This window comes from Malaya genurostris, chromosome 2, assembly GCF_030247185.1.
Source record: "Malaya genurostris strain Urasoe2022 chromosome 2, Malgen_1.1, whole genome shotgun sequence".
Classification (NCBI taxonomy): Eukaryota; Metazoa; Arthropoda; class Insecta; order Diptera; family Culicidae; genus Malaya; species Malaya genurostris.
The window spans coordinates 288,847,217-288,867,790 of NC_080571.1; the positions used below are offsets into that span (position 1 = coordinate 288,847,217).

Below are 20,574 nucleotides of genomic sequence, written 5' to 3' on the forward strand. Positions count from 1 at the left end.
TTAATTATGTAATTAACACTGAAAACTGTGTCAGTCTTTTTCTACGAACAATGAGAGAAAAATTTACACTAAAATTTATGATAATCAAAAAAAATTAAGAAATTTTCTTTTTCAATCAGGAAAATTTTTTCATCATTAAAAATTACGAAGTTTCCTTTCTCGACCGGGATATTTTCTCCTGGGTTTTTGAGGCACTTCAATTAAATCAGAAAATATAGAGATAGTTTACTCGCGCTTACATAAATTACGCAAAAAATGATATAAAAAAACATGTAAAAAGTCCTGGCATGCATTCTTTTTGTGGATTTTGGCCTTTCTGTTTCAAAAGATTTCGCAGCCGATTCTTAGTGTACAGAACCATTGCATGGCTAGTACTATGGATTCTACTGACATTAGGAATCCTTCCAAGTCGGGGCTCGAACATACGACAACTGGCTTGTAAGACCAGCGTCCTATGCATTGAACCGCCTACCCGGGACATGTAATATATGTAAAATACAGGTCTTATAAACCAGTTGTCGTATGTTCGAGCCCCGACCTGGAAGGATTCGTAGTGTCAGTAGAATCGTAGCACCAGCCATGCAATGGTTCTGTACACTCTGAATCGGCTGCGAAGTCTGTTGAAACAGATGGTCAAATTCCACTGCAGGAATGTAATACCAAGGTTTTGCTTTGCTTTCGATCTGGCATCGCTGTGTGTCATTTAGCTGAAGCGTTAACAACAATACTTATTTGCTATGAAAATGTCGAATTTTGTGGTGAATAAGTTGTTTTTGTGGGGAGTGCTTCTTCATTATTTGATTGTTTTCAGCCGCCGAAAGTTATCGTATTTTGCGGATGGTGTATGGTGAGCATGCTCTAGGTAATCGAACGTGTCGGAAGTAGTTTGCACGGTTTGAAAGAGGCACCAAAATTTGAAGATGAAAAATAACCGGAATTGCTCGATCAAGACCCACCACAAATGCAAGAGAAACTCGAAGATACTCAGTCAGCCATTTGAAAACATTTGAAAGTAATTGGAATGATCCGAAAGGTAAGCAATTGGGTACCGTATGAAATGAATCCAAGGAAAGTCTAAATCCGTTTATTCACGGTCGTACAACTGCTTCAACGATACAAAAGAAAAGTTTTTTTGCAACGCTACAAGAGATAAGGTTTTACCTCTTTTATATAAATAAAAATTGGTATAGAATTCGCTCAAAGGGCCGAATGTCATATACCAATCGATTCAGCTCGACGAACTGAGCAAATGTCCGTGTGTGTCTGTATGTGTGTTGTCAACTAAGAGGTCGAGATCTCAGAGATGGCTGGACCGATTTTGATCAAACTAGTCGCAAATGGAAGGTCTTCCAGTCGCCCTGAACGCTATTGAATGGTTTAAAAATCGGATGTTTACTTTTTGAGTTATACGAAGTTTTATGTCAAAATTTTCAGTTTTGATGTGGAACACATCTTTATTTTCTATATAGGGGTGAAAATTAATGCAATAAATCCGATGATTGGTGCAAATTAGTGCAATAAATTGATGAAAAAGCGAAGCTGTTGGAAGCACGCGAATCTATAAATAGAAGCAAAATTATAGCTAACGGTTCAGTCCAGTGATGCCACTTTTCGTTGAAGTCAAATCCGTAGATTTGGTTTCAAGTGTACTTATACTAGTACATTTACATAAACTTAACAGCTTTAAGCTCTAATCCACAAAGGCAGGCTTCCAGTAATGACAGATCTATGGCTAATAGATGCATGATTACAATTTTAATTGGACAAGCAAAAAAAAATATGCTGACGATGTAACAATATTTAATTATTTTCATTTTATACCAAGAGATATAATGTTAGATCAGGAGATTACTGGTAAAATAATGCTAAGTACGAAGGTTTCATATGATTCATCCGTAAATCCGTAGAAAAGAGAGAAATTCGTAGATCTACGGATAAATCCGAAGGGTTGACATCACTGATTCAGTCCTACGTGTAGCATGCCAGACGTAGGTTGTTGTTAGACAGCAAGACAAAAAGTGCCATAAAACGATTTGAAGCTATAATTGGTATGCTCTGATCTTGTGTCATGCGAGTTCGGATGAAATTCCATTTTATGTCGTTTTCGCCTGAGAAATTCGCAACTACCCCAGGGTAAAGTTTGAGTGCTTAAGATTAATTCCTAATTTACATAAGACGAATTCGATTAAAAATGAGAAAAAGTTTATCGTTTCTACCGAAATGGCAGAATGGTAGTAATGGCAGTGAAATTTAACGCTATAAAAATAACTGCTTGCATACAAAACTTGAACACAAGCTTGGCGAAGAAAAGCCTAAATATCAAAATCCGTATCGCAAGTATGTACAAAGATATAATTGCATACATTTGGGATATTGATGTAATCTCGTCGGCTACAAAACAAATATAAATCACGACAAATTTTAGTCTATATTTTGGGTTCACGTGTTTGGTGTTGGTTCCTAATAAAGATCAATCTAAGATCTAAAGGCTGATCCTTGTAGTTTTTTGACAATATCTGTCACAACTGACCTTAAAAACAGAACATGTTTTTAGACTTAGATTCCGCATGGTAATAGCTATCCAACAAGCCATAAATTGTCGAAATCCGTCCATTTTAGACGGAGATATCGATATTAATGATATCGCCTTATTCCAGTAGTAAGAATTTTGAGCGCTGAATGACAAAGTAATGTTTGGAAGCAACGTGGAACACGATTTTTTATACAATTGCTGATCATGCCTATATGAGCCTGCCTAGGCTAACTTTTCCGTTCTAAATTTATAACTGATTCAATCTAGAATACCTATCCGTCTTTTCATTTCATATCTTTCGTCTCTCTCAGTTAATGCTTGCCGAAAAGAACCAATCAAAATCGATATAGTAGACATTATGCGGCAATTAAAACCAAATAACAATTGTTTTTAAGTACAAAAAAGACTGTGTACAGCATACTTCTTCATGAGATTTTGCCTCGAACCGATTTTAGCACGGTTCGTTTTTGGCAATATAATTGTTCGAATATGACACATGTCAGCAGATGATGGCAACATTTTCGAGTTGAAAGCAATTCCATAATTATATTGATTTAAATTACTTACAGCAATAAAAGCTGGAAGAACATAACACCCATATACCATTCGAGATCAGTAAATGCGTGTGTGATAAATTATTTCACTCAATTTTCTCGGAGATGACTCAATCGTGTTCTACAAACTCAGATTCATATGAAAAGTCGTATGCTCCCAAACAAGGTTCCTGAATTACGTTTGGATCCGACTTCTGGTTCCGGAACTACAGGATGATATGTGAAACGAAATTAAAATAGTGTTACTAATTTTGCTCTTAGATGACTGAATTTGTAGATTTAAATAGTCGATAACCAAATAAACTTATTTCAGTTTTAGCGGTATCCAGTTTTCGTTTATCAAAGCTCAATCGTTTTCTCGAAAAAGGCCAAATCGAATTTCAAAAACAAAAATTCAAACTAAAAGATTTATGTTCCCAAAAAACATTTATTATCTTTGTCCAATTCTGACTTCCGATTCTAGAATTACATGACTTAGTTTTCTAACCGATATAGAACAATCCAAAAAAGCTTCAAAGTTGCAATATATTCGTCATATTTATTTATAGCCATACGAATCGTTTTCGGTCATGCTGGTTCATGAATACCGGTTCTGGAAGTACCGTAAATAACCGTAAACTCTAATGTGGAACTTATTTCGACATCTCATGGAATGATCAATCGATTGTCACACGTTTAGATTCAAATTCGATCCGATTTGCAGTTTCGACATTACAGGGTAATGAGTGAATAGAACTTTAAATTGCCGCTTAAATCGACGGTCATTGAAATAATGTCATGAGAACTAAAACACCGAAGAATATTCAAGAAAAAAAAAACATGCGGATGATAAAAAAAAAGGTTTCATCTCACTGATAGGTGGATTAAGCACGTTCTTTCTCAATGAATCCCGGGAGTCCCCATGTGTTAAGTATGCAAAAATTGTTCAAGCGATTTGTGACAAAATCTAGTGCAATTTTATTTGTATTTTATGCGAGTTGCCCCGGTTCTCTGGGACCGAATGTCGTTTGCGGGTAAAATTTCTAAACAGGCTATATGATCTTTAATATGAATCTAAGTTTTAGATAATTGGTCTAGTAAATGAAGTGCACTTTAGTATGCACATTTGACTCCATAAAACTATAATTTACTAGCAGTCTATCAGAGTATGAATGTAGGTTTATGAAATTTTTCCCCGAGTCTCCGAAAATCTGGACAATATTGAATAGCCGGCTATGGGACTACAACGTCACTCGTTTATAGCTACATTGTATGGGAAAGTGCGCTTATCGTCATGTTTTGCACATTTTACCTAGTCGGATCCAGATAAATCTAAGTTTACCGAATCCGATTAAACTTTTCTCCGCATGCATGCTAGAAATTTACTCCCAATTACTGGAAATTATGCAAAAATTTCACTTTCGTAAAACTTCGATTAAGGTGACAAAGTGCACAGAACCCCTCGCGATCGTGAAACAACCAAAATATTAGTTGTTTTTCTGAATTTGATGGGTAAAATTTGGTACAACTAATCGATTGTTGTTTTTTCTAAACTGTCATTTTTGTTTTTCGATCAACAGAAACGATGGTTGAAATAACAAAATTTTTGGTTGAAAAAAGATGCTGTCAGTTAGTCAAGACACACACCTCTTAATTTCAATAAAGATTTTAGTTACAACAACCGACCTTGTTTTTGATTTAACAGTTTTGTGAGTTGAAAAACAAATCGGTTTTAGTTGTTTTAAATATTACGATTAGTTATTCAACTTAAGAAAAATTATTGATTTTGAATGACAATAAAATATTCCTTATTCATATACGTTCTGATATTTTAAATTAAATGTAATATTTAATACAAATAATATACTGTCTTTTAGTAGTGCTGGTGTCAACGAAACTTTCTAATTGTGACCACTGTATTACTTACGAACAAAAAGTCGAACCGAATGCACTGATTTTTGTATTTTGAGCCATTGCAACTTACAGTTTCAACAGATTATATGAATGAATGTAAAACATTTTCAATTTAATCACTTTGTTCATACAATTTTTGTACATGACTTGAAGATAACATGATGCTCAATCATTAACATGCATTTTACGATGGAGAATTAAGTTGATTTTAAGACCAAAATTCAAACGCATACAATTCACTGGATTCTAGTTTTGGTTAAACACGTTTTGTTAATTACAATATCTCTAACGGCTATCAGTTCTGTGCATAGCACTACTTTATATCAATCGTTTCTTCTTGTAACACCAGAGCAGTAAATATATAGATAATTTATCATCACATTATTCTGACAACTAGTGTTATGATAAATATTAATTTACTATTATTCAAAAGTTACTCTTCACGAGTTTTACAAACGTATAATAAGCAAATTTCATTTGCATGAAAATGTTTAAGAAACGCGTTTGAATTTCAACTAAAGTAATGATAGATTTTCCATTGCGGTTTTTGTTTTGCTTTGTGCTGTTTTTGACATTAGACAGCATTAAAAACAACATATTTTTCAACTACTACAATATGTGCAAATCAAATAGCAAATTGGTTGAATCAACTAATTATTAGTTAAAGCAACAACTGCAAAAATCAAAATTTGCGAGATCGTATTTTTTTGATTGGAGGGTTTTCCGTGTGCTGCGTCCCACGCGCACGCCTACTACGATTCCATCCAGAGTGACGGAATTAAGATTTTCATTACAAACCGAACAAAGCAAACAAAGCATCATGAATCTGAACGTCAAAATATGGTATCCGATTTAAGCACGACTCAGTTGGACCGTCTACTTCCAGTACCGTCATCGGAACGTCAGCGTCTGTCAAATTTTACGGTTACGGTGACGATGTGAATGTTTTCATAAAAATGGCATACAACCAACTTCAACGGTGACGGTGACGAAAAGACTAATCTGATTCAGAATTTAGAAACGCATGAGAAAGAAGATCAAGCGACCTTCCATACCGGAAGAAAATGCGTTGCATCCGCATGATCGAAGGTTTTCAACTGCATCCAAACAAACAAAACAGTCTTTCTGATTTGACAAAAATAAACGGAAATCCTGTAATGACAATTATCACCGATTCATGGATCGAAAAACCTTGATGCAACACTAAATTAGATAAGTGACAATCGGTGGCACGAATCAGGATTTGAAATCACTCAAGCTGAACAAACCAATCGTTTACAAAAACCCCTAGCTGGCCAGCTGAACAAATCAGGAAGTGCTGCCTATAACAGTTGTTACCTCGCGACTATAACAGTTGTTACCTCGCGTAACTTAAACCCAACGAAAAAAATACCTACTAATTTGTTACCGCACACACGGAACGAACTCCACACGTAAAAGACTTACCTTTCTCGCTGTGACGTGAAATTATCCGATATGCATTCAAGCACCATATTTATTATTCACGCCTTCCACATTTTAGTATTCAGGTGACATATCTCGGAACGTTATTTCTCCTACATTCGTTACTTGCGTTAGCTTGCGACTCCGTCTCTCTCGTATCGAGGTTCGAAATTTTCGTTGGGACTGGACTATCTGAAACCTGCGACTCTGGGCACTAACCGTTTACGACGGTTTCAAATTTATGCAGTGATTTATGAAGAAAGATAAGCCATTATTCAGTGACCATAACTCACATGGATCCTTCGTACATTCACTTCGCACTTTTTCTGATCAATCGATCTGCACAACTATCTTCCGGAAAATTTTGGAAACACTTGGCTAAATTTCACTTCGAATGACTATTTTTCCCTGTCAATGAATGCAAACATGGTTTCATAGATCTCGCACCTAATTATGAATCATGAAAATCTAAGCACCGGTTAGTAAAAGTGAAAAACATCTGACCGAATTGTGCGATTAATATCGTAGTCCAGCGGTAATAAACCATAACAGAGAAATTGTGGCTCTTCTACATCGCGCAGTTTGTTCGGTTTTTTTTATTTCGGATTGCCTTTCCTCAACTTTTATTACTCTCGGACCAACCGCGCTACTACACCCCGGAACGCGAAAATGAAACTGATTATTGCATCTATAGAAAGTCTCCGTCTCAGTGCTGAGTTCAGCCCGCGGATCGCGGAACGATCGACCGACCGACCGGCTGATGCGCGATCTGCGGGAGACTTAAACGATCGCGTGGTAAACCGAGCGAACAAAAGAACTAGCGCGATGCGAATATTGTTTCATTTTTGTACTCTAAAAAGTTTTTTTTTTAATCTACATGTTACTCTAATCATTTTCGATAGCTACTTAAGAAAACGCTCAGAAAAAAACTCTGACTGCGACTGCCCAAAGTGTTGGTGGGTGTCACGAAACTAAACTTTAACCACCAACACACACTTCACAATGTCACAACAAAATATAAAACAACATTCGCATTTAATTTACGGGTTACTCCACACTGGTGATGGCGATGGGTGAGTAATCCAGTAGAAATAAAAAAAAAACATAAATAATGCCAAAACACGCGGACAACAACGCGGTCCGAGGAAAGAAATTAATCAACCAAGCGAACTGTCAAAATGAGCGTCGAAGAATTTGATCGCGAGATCGCGCAGGTAGCAAACAACGAACCCGTGATTGGAAATGGAAGAAGGAAAAAAAAATCTCCGATCTTACCAAAACAACACAAACTAACACACGAACAACCGGTACGATCGAACGGAAAGGTAAGACTGATCTCAGCCCCGATCGACGCTGTCCGACAGTGATCGTGTACCGGACAAAGCCCAACCGAGCGGTGTTCATCGCAGGTAGCATGAATATGATGAATATAAAGCACGAATGAACACCGTCTGTGGAGAGATGCCGATACATGATATTAGGTCCATTATTCGGAATATTTAAAATATCAATTTATGCCATAAAACATTCTAGAAAACATATCATTTTTGAATTGATGACATGCATGCCAAATTTAAAGAGTTAGAAGTAATGGCCTAGATCTCTTGCCGTATATGTAATGATGTAATCTCTCTCTGGTCTTGATTTCAAGACCACACGGAAAAGCCAGCGATCGCAAAACAACTAAACTATTAGTTGTATTTCTGGTTTTGATTCGTTAAATTTGGTACAACTAATCGACTGTTGTTTTAACTAATCTGTCAGTTTTGATTTATAGTGCTGGCATCTTAGCAACGACACCCAACAAAGACACGCACCACAAACATGTAATGAAACGTTTCAGTTGAGCAATGCCAAACAGCCTGAGCGAACAATGAAACGTTTCAATGAGGTGTCGCTCGTGCAATTGAGCCAAGGCACAATCCCAGCAAAGTTACTTGTATGCATGAAAGCAAGAAAATGTCTCAGTTGTTTCAACCAATTATTCAGTTATTTGAACTTAAGACGCCAATTGCAATAAATATTTTTTATTGTTAGCCTCTTCGGGGGGGCAGTGTTAATCGTTCACTGCTTGAACAACGAAATTTTACCAAATAACTGCTTATATCTTTATCACTAAACTCACAAAGGATAGAGAAATGAACCAAAAGATTACAATTCTCAAAAGGGAACTAACCAGAAAAATGGTCACAGGGAATTAGGAAATTTTTCCTTCGCTTGCAAAATGGCTCGCTGGTAAACCTAATGCTACAAATATACTTTCAAGAAAATACAAATAGTAGCACTTCACTTTAGCAGCAATTTTTTAAGCGTTAAGCGGTTTTAATAACATTGACATGAACTGTCCTAGAATACATTACTCTCAGATGAAATTAAAACATTTATACTGTAGGAATATCTATTTAACACGTGGAAAACTTGTTTTACAATTAACTGTTATATTCTACTGCATACTTTCACTTACATAAAACGACCACTATGCAACTAACATAAATGACGTTCATTTACCATTGAAAATTTTCAATATGAAACGTTTCTGGTGAAATGAAGAGGTGTTTTTTCTGCGATTTGCTGTCTTCGTTCTCCGCCAAGTGACAGCATTTGAATACAACAATTTCGGTTACCTGAATAGTTATGACAAAATCAACAGATATGTTAGTTAAATCAACAACATTTTAGTTGAAATAATCAGGGGGTGAAACAATAATTGCAATATTGTAATTTTGTGATCTGCGGGTTCTCCGTGCAGTATGAATTTTTCTTCGCCTGATTTGAATATAACAGATCGGCTGAAAAGTTCGTATCGTTTCTATGAGAGGGCGCCACTAGAATTAAATCCATGCCATTTTCAGTTAGTACCAACCTTCAAAAGATACGTGTATAAATTTGACAGCTGTCTGATTATTAGTTTGTGAGATATTGCATTTTCAGTGAAGCTACTTTTGTTATTGTGAAAAAAATGAAAAAAAAGAAAACTTTCGTGTGTTGATGAAACACTACTTTTTGATGAAAAAAAGTGCCACCGATACCAAAGAATGGCTTGATGAGTGTTATCCAGACTCTGCACCGGGCGAAGCAACAATTCGTAAGTGGTTTGCAAAATTTCGTACTGGTCATATGAGCACCGAAGACGATGAACGCAGTGGACGTCCAAAAGAGGCTGTTACTGATGAAAACGTGAAAAAAATCCACAAAATGATTTTCAATGACCGTAAAGTGAAGTTGATCGAGATAGCTGACACCCTAAAGATATCAAAGGAACGTGTTGGACATATTATTCACGAATATTTGGATATGAGAAAGCTTTGTGCAAAATGGGTGCCGCGTGATCTCACAATCGATCAAAAACAACAACGAATTACCCGGCAAACGACCAAAATTAGGTTATAAATAAACGTATATAAAAAATTAGGTATAAATAAACGATATAAAAAAAAAAAAAAAAACAACGAATTGATGATTCTGAGCAGTGTTCGGCCGGTAAGGTTATGGCGTCTGTATTTTGGGATTCGCATGGTATAATTTTCATCGACTACCTTGAAAAGGGAAAAACCATCAACAGTGACTATTATATAGCGTTATTAGAGCGTTTGAAGGACGAAATTTCAAAAAAACGGCCTCATTTGAAGAAGAAAAAAGTTTTGTTTCATCAAGACAATGCACCGTGTCACAAGTCGATGAAAACCATGCTGAAATTCAACGAATTGGGCTTCGAATTGCTCCCTCATCCACCGTATTCTCCAGATTTGGCCCCCAGTGACTTTTTCCTGTTCTCAGACCTCAAGAGAATGCTCGCTGGTAAAAAATTTAGAAGCAATGATGGTAATTATGTTAAATAATAAAAACGAATTTTGGCAAAAAAATGTGTGTTTCTATTAAACGATACGAACTTGTCAGCCGAACTGTTAGCTGATAAAATGAAATATCATTCAAAATGTCAAATTTTGAATTTAATTGGGAATCAGTTCCATATAGCAGAAAGATCATATTATTCTTGTTCATCATAAAAATGAATTCATTGAATATAAACAGTGTATCGCTTAATTGAAGCTTGCTTCAGAACGAATTGGAACAATTGGAAAAACAATTGCCTGTATTTCAGTTATTTATTACTGAAATCAAGATCTTTTTTATATAAATGTAGCGTTTTCTTCATACTTTTAAGAAAAACTAGGGATAAAATTATTCGTCACGGTTTCGAAGGAATTCTTGAATTTTTCCTGTAACACGGCTCATTGGGCGGCGCACACCTTCTTCGTCCATCGTTTTAGCTATCTTATTCCACCAGGTCGTCATCTGATTGATGTCTTTGACAACCTTTCCCTTCTCCTTGAGTCACCTCTTCATGATTGCAAAGTATTTCTCAACAGGGCGAAACTGGGGGCAGTTGGGTGGGTTAAGGTTTTTCGGAGCAAACTGGACCCCTTTCTCTGCATACCATTCTTGAACGACTTTGCTGTAATGACAGCTTGCCAAATCTGGCCAAAACATTACGCGATGGTCGTGGGATCGAATGAACGGCAAAATTCGTTTTTGGAGACACTCTTTTTGGTATAGTTCCGATGTCATTGTCTTATTTGTAACGAAAACTTTCGTTTTTTTTTGCCACAGCTGCAAATGCCCTGCCCAATCATAAATTTTCTTGCAAATTTGTCGGTAAAAACAAATTTAAATTTGGCTGGAACATCCCCCCGAGCCGTTGCCAAGTAAAATTTTTGACCTGGGATTTGCCCGAAGTCAGCCTTGACATAGATTTCACCTGGTCATATAGTTTCCGAGCACGAATTTTGATCATACTATTATGATTTATGGTCCGATTTGTTTGTTTGCTAGCTCGATACGACTTGATTCCTTCCCGAAGTCGAGTTCTTCTCACGGTACTATGGCCAGCACCGAATTTTCTGACCAAATCACGGTCCGACAGATTGGGAATCCTCTTGATCGTTTTAAAATCTTAGCACGCAGTTTCCGGTCGACAGTTCCACTCCGATGATTGACTTGAGGCTTCCGAATCGTGGTCAATGTTTCCTTATACCGTTTGATAACGCACCATACGGTATTTCTGGGCAATTTCAGTTGTTTAGCTAGCCTAGATGCAGACCACAATGGATTTTCCAAATAACTGTGCACAAATTTTTCCCTTCTTTCGGCTTCCATGTTGATTGTTTACAAAGTAGAGTCGATTTGCGGAATATCAAAACTCATACATGAAGCTGACAAAATTTCCGACACGTGGGCGCCAAGAATTTCCAAATCCGTCCACCAGGAGCGCCACAATATGGGCAAAAGTTTGTTCCAATTCTAAATGAAGCAAGCTTTATATAAATAAAATCAAATGCGTTTTAATTACAAAAGCTGTCTATTGCCAAGAATTAACGTTAGAAAAACTAAGATCACTTGATACCCGATGAACGACCGATAATAATAATGAAAATAATAATAATTATAATAATAATAATTATAATAATAATAATAATAATAATAATAATAATAATAATAATAATAATAATAATAATAATAATAATAATAATAAAAATAATAATAATAATAATAATAATAATAATAAAAATAATAATAATAATAAGACCAATTCAATCACTCCATATGAAAAGGCCAATCGAATTGGAGTAAATACTGATAGGCAATCTTACTAGCCAAAAATTCAAGCAAAGCAAAGTAAATTAATGGTAATACAATCCGATGCGGAAGTAGACTAAATGGCCAGTGTTACGATCCTACGAACACTACAAATCAAAACGCGAGCTTACGACATCGCTCGGGAACTCTGAACCGCTGACTCTGGCAGCCAAAATTTAAATGGTAAATTAATCTGAACACACTCTTTTCTCTAAATCCTTCTTAGTTAGTAATTTTGTTTCACATTAAACTAGAGAAAAGTTAAAAACGGTAAATTTGGCAGACAAAACTTTGTTACTGACCTGTCAACCATTTCTTTCAACTAAAATGAATTTTAGTACATGCACAAATGCATAGTTTTTTCTAGTGTCAGATTAACGAATATTTTAACAACTTCATACGTCATTCGTAACCGAATGTTCGAAGTGAGCACACGCGTTTTTTTAACAATCGACATCGGTAAGATAGGCACCTTATCACAGCAGAGGCTGTAGTATAGGCATTAAATAAAAGTGATAAAAAGTAGCATCCCCGCAAGTGAGTTCTGTCTGTGCACCGGTTTTGTATCGGTATCAACAGTAGACGCTATTGTGCTATCCTCGGGCAGCAGTTATTTCTATTGTTTGCTACCCGCATCGCAGCAGCCAAATCCTGAGTCAAGGTCACGCTGAAGCACAACGAAGGAGTGAAGGAGCAACTCACCTAACAGCTTACCGTGACATACTGTTAAGTATTTTCTCAAACTTTTTCTTTCAACTTTTACTATTCATATATTTTCTTTTCATTTTATTTCTTTCTTTCTCATTTCAAGTGCGGGAGACTTCTTTACTCCCGCACTTTAAATATGAATATTGATGACAGTGGGGGTGTCTCGGAGGAGGGCGAAGCTGAACGAATGAACGAAGAACATTTAGAGGCTGAGTTTGCTTCCGAGATGCCATCTACCCCTCCTATACCATCTCCCCCTCCGATACCATCTCCCTCTCCGATGCCATCTCCCTCTCCGATGCCTCCATCTCCCTCTAAGATATTGCCTGCCCGCCAAAAAGTTTACCAAGACGATGGCTCGGGGGGTCCGTGGGTGGTATACTTCCGGCCCAAATTAAAGTCTCTCAGAGTTTTAAATATTGCTCGGGACCTGGAAAAACATTACTCGGCAATAAAAACAATAGATAAGGTTTCGCCAAACAAGTTACGCGTTGTTGTGTCCGACCTGAAGCAAGCAAACGCGATTGCTACCAGCGAGTTGTTCACGAAGGAGTACCGCGTGTACGTCCCGTCTCATGTGGTGGAGATCGACGGTGTGGTCCGTGACGAAAGTCTGACAATCGAAGATCTGATGAAGGACGGGGTAGGCCGTTTCAAAAACCCCGACCTTCATCCAGTGAAAATTTTGGAGTGCAAGCAATTGCACTCCAAATCGATAGATGGTAAATTTTACCAATCGGACTCATTTCGCGTGACTTTTGCCGGATCTGCACTTCCAAATTACTTGGTAGTGAGTGGAGTTCGTCTACCTGTTCGGCTGTATGTACCGCGGGTAATGCATTGTACAAGCTGCAAACAGTTAGGTCATACGGCAACCTATTGTTGCAACAAACTGCGATGCGGCAAATGCGGAGAGGCCCATGAGGACGATCTCTGCAGAAGAGCAGTGGAAAAGTGTTGCTACTGCGGGGAGAATCCTCATGATCTTTCGGTGTGCCCTACGTACATACAGCGTGCGGAGAAATTGAAGCGATCCGTGAAAGAACGTTCCAAACGTTCTTATGCGGAAATCTTAAAAAGAACCACTCCATCGACCCCTGAGAACCCGTTTGCAATCTTGCCAGTTGAAGAGGATACCTCTGACGACCCAGGCGAAGGACCTTCCTACACACAGGTTGAAGGAAGCAGGAAAAGACAAAATCTGGCTTCTCCCAAGCTTCCTCGTAAAGGCCTCAGACTGTCCTCTTCGTCACAAAAGAACCAAACGGAAACAAAAAGTGCTGACTCAAAACCGAAGCAAACACCTCCTGGGTTCAAAAAACTTAGGGATGATAAGGAGTACCCAGCACTTCCTGGGGCATCAAAAAACCCGAATGACCCCAAAGCACAACCAGAAAATCCAACAAACGCTGGATTATTGAAATTTTCTGATATCGTGGACTGGATATTAACAGCCTTCAATATTACTGATCCTCTGAAAAGCTTCCTAACTGCTCTACTGCCAACAGTAAGGACATTTTTAAAACAGTTGACTGAACAATGGCCCCTCCTTGCAGCGATCGTATCTTTTGATGGATAATTTACCACTGAGAATCGAAGATATGATCATTGTGCTTCAGTGGAATTGCAGAAGTATCATCCCAAAACTTGATTCTTTCAAACACTTAATACATACTCATAATTGCGATGTATTCTCCTTGAGTGAAACTTGGCTTACTTCTAACATCAACCTCGACTTCCATAATTTTAACATAATCCGCCTGGACCGAGAAGACTCTTATGGAGGGGTACTTTTAGGGATTAAAAAGTGCTATTCATTTTATCGTATTAACCTCCCCTCGACACCGGGAATTGAAGTTGTTGCTTGCCAAATTAATATTAAAGGCAAAGATCTATGTATAGCTTCTATCTACATTCCTCCCAGAGTCTCGATAGGGCATCGTCGGCTTGCAGACATCATAGAACTTCTTCCTTCACCGCGGCTGGTTTTAGGGGACTTTAACTCGCATGGTACAGGATGGGGCTGCTTATATGATGATAATCGTTCTTCGTTAATCCAAGATCTGTGTGACAACTTCAATTTGACAATTCTAAACACGGGAGAAATGACACGGAACCCTAGACCGCCAGCACAACCAAGTGCGCTGGATTTATCCCTTTGCTCGACTTCGCTACAGTTAGATTGCAAGTGGAAGGTAATCTGTGATCCTCACGGTAGCGATCACTTGCCGATCATAGTTTCTATCACCAACCGTGGAAGACCATCGGAAACAATCAATGTTTCGTACGATTTCACACGAAACATTGATTGGAAACGTTACGCGAGCTCGATATCTGAGAAACTAGAAACATCACAGGAGCTTCCTCCGGAGGAAGAGTATACATTTTTGGCTGGCTTGATTCTTGACACCGCAATTCAAGCTCAGACGAAACCAGTACCTAGCGCGCAAACTAGTATGCGTTCTCCCAACCCATGGTGGGACAAAGAGTGCTCAGAGCTGAAAACGAAAAAAGCTTCAGCCTTCATCTCGTTTAGAAAGAACGGAACTCCAGATAATTATCGGAAATACGCGGCGTTAGAATTTCAAATGAAAAGTCTTATTAAAGCTAAGAAACGCGGTTACTGGCGAAGGTTTGTTGACGGATTAACGAGAGAAACAGCAATGAGCACTCTTTGGAATACGGCCCGTCGCATGCGCAATCGAAATCACGCGAACGAAAGCGAGGAATATTCTAACCGCTGGATATTTGATTTCGCTAAGAAAGTATGTCCTGATTCTGTTCCGGAACAGAAGATATCCCGCGTCGCGACATTGAATACAAACGAAACACCGTTTTCGATGGTAGAGTTCTCACTTGCGCTCTTGTCGTGTAACAATAGAGCCCCGGGGTTAGACAGAATTAAATTCAACTTGTTGAAAAATCTGCCCGACTCTGCCAAAAGGCGCTTGCTGAATTTATTCAACAAGTTCCTCGAGGGTAATATTGTCCCACACGAATGGAGAGAAGTGAGAGTTATTACTATTCAAGAACCTGGAAAACCAGCCTCCGATCACAATTCGTATCGGCCGATTGCTATGCTTTCCTGTATCCGGAAATTGTTGGAGAAAATGATTCTCTTCCGTCTAGACAATTGGGTCGAAACAAATGGATTGCTTTCAGGTACACAATTTGGGTTCCGCAGGGGCAAAGGAACGAACGATTGTCTAGCGTTGCTCTCAACAGAAATTCAAATGGCATTTGCTCGTAAAGAACAAATGGCATCAGTTTTCCTCGACATCAAGGGGGCATTCGATTCAGTTTCCATTAACGTTCTATCTGAGAAGTTGCATCAGCATGGTCTTTCACCAGTTTTGAACAACTTTTTATATAATCTATTGTCCGAGAAACACATGCATTTTGAGCATGGTGATTTGACGACAAAGCGATTCAGTTACATGGGTCTTCCTCAGGGCTCATGCTTAAGCCCCCTTTAATACAACTTTTACGTAAATAACATTGATGAATGTATCAACACATCTTGCACGCTAAGACAACTTGCCGACGACAGTGTTGTGTCTATTATAGGACCCAAAGCTGCCGATCTCCAAGGACCATTGCAAGATACCCTCGACAACTTGTCGACATGGGCTTTTCAAATGGGTATCGAGTTCTCTACGGAGAAAACTGAGCTGGTTGTATTTTCAAGGAAGCGAGAACCTGCGCAATTACAGCTTCAACTAGGGGGTGAAACCATAGCTCAGGTTTTCACATTTAAATATCTCGGGGTCTGGTTCGATTCCAAAGGTACCTGGGGATGTCACATTAGGTATTTGAAACGAAAATGCCTACAGAGAATCAATTTCCTTCGTACAATAACCGGAACTTGGTGGGGCTCTCACCCAGGAGACCTGATCAGGTTGTACAAAACGACGATATTGTCAGTAATGGAATATGGATGTTTCTGTTTCCGCTCCGCTACGAATATTCATTTCATTAAACTGGAAAGAATTCAGTATCGTTGTTTACGTATTGCCTTGGGTTGCATGCAATCAACCCATACGATGAGTCTTGAAGTGCTGGCGGGCGTCTTACCGTTGAAAAACAGGTTCTGGGATCTCTCATATCGACTGCTAATCCGATGCGACATTTTGAATCCGATGGTGATAGAAAACTTTGAAAAGCTCGTCGAGCTTAATTCACAAACCCGTTTTATGTCCTTGTATTTTGACTACATGGCTCAGAATATAAATCCTTCTTCGTTTGTTCCCAATCGTGTTCATTTTGTGGATACTTCTAATTCTACTGTGTTTTTCGACACATCCATGAAAGAGGAAATTCGTGGAATCCCGGATCCTGTACGCCCTCAAGAGATCCCAAAAATTTTTAATAATAAATTTAAAGAAGTCGACTGTAATAAAATGTTTTACACTGACGGATCATATCTAGACGGGTCCACTGGCTTCGGTATATTCAATGTAAATTTCACCGCTTCCTATAAACTCAGTGATCCAGCTTCAGTTTACGTCGCAGAACTAGCTGCAATTCAGTATACCCTTGAGATCATTGACACTCTGCCCACAGATCACTACTTCATTGTATCGGACAGTCTCAGTTCCATTGAGGCTCTCCGTTCAGTGAAGCCTGGAAAGCACTCACCGTATTTCCTGGGGAAAATACGGGAACAATTGAGTGCTTTATCTGCAAAATCATACCAGATTACCTTGGTTTGGGTCCCCTCACATTGTTCCATACGGGGCAATGAGAGGGCGGACTCGTTAGCCAAGGTGGGCGCACTAGAAGGTGATATCTATGAAAGACCAATCTGCTTCAATGAATTTTTCAGTTGCTGTCGTCAGAAAACTCTAGCTAGCTGGCAGAATACATGGAATAGTGGAACTCTGGGACGATGGTTACACTCAATAGTCCCACAGGTATCGACGAAAGCTTGGTTCCGGGGGTTAGACGTGAGCCGAGACTTTATTCGTGTAATGTCAAGGCTCATGTCTAATCATTATATGTTCAGCGCGCATCTCCGTCGTGTGGGGCTCGCTGAGAGTGGTGTCTGCGTTTGCGGTGAGGGTTATCATGACATCGAACATGTTGTTTGGACATGTGTCGAGTATTGTGATGCCAGGTCCCAACTCATAGGTTCCCTTCGGGCCCGAGGTATACCACCCTTCGTACCAGTCCGCGACGTCTTGGCAACTTGAAATCTTCCTTATATGACTCTCATCTATAACTTCTTGAAAACTATCAATGCTCAAATTTAGTGCTCTCCCTATCTCTTTCTCGTCTACAGCTCTACCGCACTCTTCTTTACGTTGCTGGAAGTATGGCCTGTGTAAACGATGCTTCGGAGCATGCACCTGCCTTGAACTGACTGAGTTGCTGGAAGCTACCCAAAAACGTCACATCAACGTCAGAACACACCAACGAAGCATCCCAATCCAGAATAATCTCTTCATTGCTACAAGCTGAAAAACATGAAGATTCATCGAACGCAAAATGTGTCTAAAAGATGTATGCCACAAACCAATGATGTATTCAAATTTCAATTCAATACTGTGTAGGTCCCACCCTCCCTATGTCCCCTTACTAACTGGGGAGTATGCCGCCCCGTAATACGGCATCCCTTTCTCTCCCCCTAACAACAAGACAATCGGCCACGTTAAGCTAAAGCAAATGAGCCTAATAAAAATTTTATTTGAAAAAAAAAAAAAAAAAACTTCATACGTTAAAGTTACACACAAAGACTGTGACTTTTTTGTTTCTGTTTAATAAAAAATGTATAACGTTTAAGAAGACTAATACCGTTTTCGTTTATTGATCAGAGCAGCCCGAGAGCTGACCCAGAGTCGCCCAAACAACTTTTGAGATGTTCGTTTTAGCAACCAGGGGTCACTGTAGATCGGACACCAAATTTTTTTTATGAGTTTAGGGCGCGTACCACGTGCTCGTTTTACTCGGAGTCAGAATCGCCCGCGTGTAGGTTCAAAAACGAAAACGGTATAAGAAAATCTCTTGAGCCTGAAAATAGCATTTCCGAAAGCCAACACAGATGTGGAGAAACAATCGCAGTAGGCTTGCGTGTCGGTTGCGAAAAATGCTTACTCCTGTCAATTTTTTCAGGAATTATAGAAACTATGATAAATGAATACTTCATGATTGTAATTATGTGGGGATTCTATGGTAAGTAGAAGTGAATTTTTATATATTTTTCGTATGGTGAGATTCGAAGGAAACATTACCCAAACCAATGCTGTAATGAATTCGAGTGGCTTCTGATGTTTATTTATCATTACCGATTTTCTGTGCGACAAGTTGGTGATTACAGAGAACCAGTGATCATACAGATTGGAATACCGATTTCACAGAAATTCTGTAGTCGGTGAGATTATTCTTATTTTTGTTTCATTATATTGCACTCGGTGAAAACCAGCCCTTCATTCGTGGTTCCACCTTATCCCATGGTCGTACTTCCGGATCCGGAATTACAGGGTGATATGCACCAAAAAAATGAAAATAAATGTCACTCACTTTTCTCAGAGATGGCGTGACCGATTTTCATAAACTTAGATTCAAACGAAAGGTCTTATGGTCCCATAGATAGCTATTGAATTTTATCTCTATCCGACTTCCGGTTCCGGGATTACAAGGTAATATGTGTAAATCTATGAAAAAAGGCGCATTCAATTTTCTCGGAAATTTCTCAACCAATTTTTACAAACTGAGATGCAAATGAAAGGTCTTGAGATTCTTTAAAATGTTTTGGAAAAGTTGATCCAGATCCGAATTTCGGTTCCGGTATTACAGTAATCGCACTAAAAATATCCAATTTCATGAGTTTTTTCACCAGCGATGGCGAAACGAGGTGCAAATTTTTATAAAATTTACTGGTAAATTCATTGAGTTGGCCGACCTTGTTAGTTGGTTGATATATAAATCTACTTTGGGACTACTAGTGCCCGGTTTCTGCTTCCGAACGCACCGGTAATAGTGAAGAAAAGATCCAAAAACGGAACTCACTTTGATTTCTCGGTAACGGTTTAACCGATTTTCACAAATCATGACTCAAATCAAAGCTCTCAGTGTTTTAAAAAATACTATGCAATTTGATCCAGATTCGACTTCCGGTTTCGAAATTATGGGGCAATGAGTATCAAAACTTCCAAACTGTCATTCAAAATGATGCAAAATCGGTACTCATCGGTACGGGGTGGTACGGAAGAAGAAGAAAACGCCACCGCCCAGCACACAGCGTGCTTCGTTCAATTTTGTGTAGCGTGCAGTCTAGCCACATTTAAATCTATATTAACTTGACATAACCGTATACAAATTGAAAAGGTAATGGTAGTTAATACCAAATAAAGTTTTTGATTTTATTCAAACTTGAAAAATAATCTTGACATAATATTCCAGTGATGTTTTTGAAAATGTGAGTAATATGAGAAAGGCATCTTTACACCACTAGGTGGATTAACAAAAACATTTTCTTATATCTTCGTTTTTTCAGGTTCCATTGAGTACACAAATCAGAATTAGAAACTTCACATTTCATAAAGTCTCCAGCATTTTCTGGAGAATTCATGTCTAGAGAATGTCCCACAGTCAAGAACTGTGAAATTTTTGTGTACTATTAGGTGTACAACTTTGCTTCCGCCGTTTTTCCCAAAATTTAAAGCTTTTTTGCGAAAAAGTGCTTACTGATGTATTATTCAAAGTATTGTCCGTCGCTAGCGACAACTTTCTCCCATCTTTCCGGCAATTTTCGGATCCCGGCTCGAAAAAAGGAGTCCTTTTTTGACGCTATCCATGAAGCAATCC

The 20,574-nt window shown here is 38.5% G+C and overlaps 1 protein-coding gene across 4 annotated transcripts in view; it reads right to left on the reverse strand.

Moving 5' to 3' along the window:
- LOC131430482 (uncharacterized) overlaps positions 1-7,742 on the reverse strand; it is a 105,456-nt gene extending 97,714 nt beyond the window's left edge. The window contains exons 1-2 of one of the 4 annotated variants that reach the window (XM_058595502.1): positions 7,699-7,742; positions 6,427-6,831 (exon numbers count right to left, since the gene is read on the reverse strand). The gene's annotated coding sequence lies outside the window, so the exon portion shown is untranslated. Of the gene's footprint in view, positions 1-6,426; positions 7,675-7,698 lie in introns of those variants that run through there. The other 3 variants (XM_058595501.1, XM_058595500.1, XM_058595499.1) reach the window with 3 other exon arrangements.
- Positions 7,743-20,574: the final 12,832 nt, after the last annotated feature.